The sequence below is a fragment of the Cebus imitator genome, unplaced genomic scaffold (assembly GCF_001604975.1).
Source record: "Cebus imitator isolate Cc_AM_T3 unplaced genomic scaffold, Cebus_imitator-1.0 Scaffold143, whole genome shotgun sequence".
NCBI lineage: Eukaryota > Metazoa > Chordata > Mammalia > Primates > Cebidae > Cebus > Cebus imitator.
Window position 1 is genome coordinate 862,927 of NW_016107458.1, and position 2,326 is coordinate 865,252.

The following is a 2,326-nucleotide window of genomic DNA, read 5'->3' on the forward strand; positions in this document are numbered from 1 at the left end:
TAATTCCCCTTCCCCTGACAGGCCCCAGTGTGTGATGTTCTCCTCCCTGTGTCCATGTGTTCTTGTGTTCAACACTCACTTTTGAGTGAGAACATGCAGTGTCTGGTTTCCTGTTCTTGTGTCAGTTTCCTGACAATGATGGTTTCCACCTTTATCCATGTCTCTGCAAAGGACATGAACTCATCATTTTTGATCTCTGAATAGCATTCCATGGTATATACGTGCCACAATTTCTTTATTCAGTCTATCATTGATGGGCATTTGGGTTGGTTCCAGGTCTTTGCTATTGTGAACAGTGCCACAATAAACATGCATGTGCATGTGTCTTTATAGTTGAATGTTTTATAATCCTTTGGGTATATACCCAGTAATGGGATTGCTGGGTCAAATGCTATGTCTATTTCTAGATCCTTGAGGAATCGCCACACTGTCTTCGACAGTGGTTGAACTAACTTACATTCCCACCAGCAGTGTAAAAGTGTTCCTATTTCTTCACATCCTCTGCAGCATCTGTTGTTTCCTGATTTTTTTTTTTTTTAATATGGAAGGCTTCATGAATTTGCATGTCATCCTTGAGCAGGGGGCCATGCTAATCTTTTCTGTATCGTTACAATTTTAGTATATGTACTGCCAAAGTGAGCACCTCTCCTGATTTTTTAATGATTGCCATTCTAACTGGCATGAGGTGGTATCTCAATGTGGTTTTGATTTGCATTTCTCTAAAGACCAGTGATGCTGAGCTTTTCTTCATATCTTTGTTGGCTGCATAAATGTCTTCTTTTTAGAAGTGTCTGTTCATATCCTTTGCCCACTTTTTGATGGGGTTGTTTTCTTCTTGTAAATTTGTTTAAGTTCTTTGTGGGTTCTGGTTATCAGACCTTTGTCAGATGGGTAGATTGCGAAACTTTTCTTCCATTCTTTTGGTTGCCCATTCACTCTAATGATGTTTCTTTTGCTGTGCAGAAGCTCTTAAGTTTAATTAGATCCCATTTGTCTATTTTGGCTTTTGTTGCCATTGCTTTTGGTGTTTTAGTCATGAAGTCCTTGCCTGTGCCTATGTTTCTATGAAAATGTTAACATCAAACTATAATAATTAGATGTTAAATTTTGTTTATTGGTCACATCATCATAAAAGAATTTGAACAAATATTCAAGCTTTTTCTTGTAAAGCTGAGAAACTTAAATATTTCCAAGGTAATTATATACATTATTAGTATTTATTGACAAAATCTCTTTTTAGCATATATTGTACAACACAGACCTATGAACAGCCTTCTAAAGTGTTTTCAAATTTGGCTTTCACTAATAAAAATTTCTTATCATCACTGTTATTTTTCTTCCAAGGATCTTAGAAAGCTGCACATATTCATATGAGCCCTTTGTTACACTTTAGTTTCACGGTATTGGTCAAGTTTGTTTGTTGTCACATATAATCAAGGATACAGAGACTAGGCTATATGGTTAAGGTCAAATAGCAATATATAGTAGAGCTTAGAACAGGATAACTTCATAATTTTCAGAAATTATAACATCCATTTTGTCACTACAATTCTCATTTTTTCAGATGTGCACAATAAAGGTAAAATTTTGCATTTTAGAGTGTAAATTGTTATTTTCAAGAATATATATTAATATATATATTGTTAGATCTAAAATTTTATAGCAACTCATCTTTTGCTGTATACTAATGTTTTTGCAATCTTTGTTTCCTAGAATTATGTCACAGCTAATAAATTGACTTGAGGCAGAATTCATAGTATAAAACCATTTGCCCTGTCACAAATGACAATGAATTCCTTATACTCAATTCAGAAAGTAGATTAATGAAAGTAAAATCATTACAAGATTAACCATTAAGTTAAAGCATTAGAATAATCTCACCTACTTCTGGATTTTTGAAGATACAGGATTCAAGTCCACATGTGTAAGAGGACATTTTGCTTTTCAGGCCACAAATATGGAATAGTGCATAAGACAATTGCCTCACTGGGTTAGATCAGGATTTAGTTTTTCTAATAATATCTCTAACAGAATGTAGGGGAAAAAGTTGCCATTTAGAATGGTGATTCAGAAGATCAAAAGCAGAAATGATTATTTAAAACTCTCAGTCTGTTGGAATTTTGAGTCAGAAAAGGTCTTGTGAATATAAGTTCCATATGTTTACTACCTACTGTGAAAAATAAATGGTTACTCTACAGAGTTACAAAACCACTATTTTCAATTCCAGGAGGTCCCCTCTAATATCATGGGCTTAATAAAAAAAGACATTTACTCTATCCTTTCATTCATTTTTCATATTTCAGAGCTAAAATTGCATTTGGAGATA

General features: G+C 33.9%; 1 non-coding gene across 1 annotated transcript; it reads right to left on the minus strand.

Moving 5' to 3' along the window:
• Positions 1 to 535: 535 nt before the first annotated feature.
• Positions 536 to 643, minus strand: LOC119473276. The gene has a single exon (XR_005202474.1). It is a non-coding gene; the product is annotated as a U6 spliceosomal RNA (small nuclear RNA).
• Between the last annotated feature and the right edge of the window lie 1,683 nt (positions 644 to 2,326).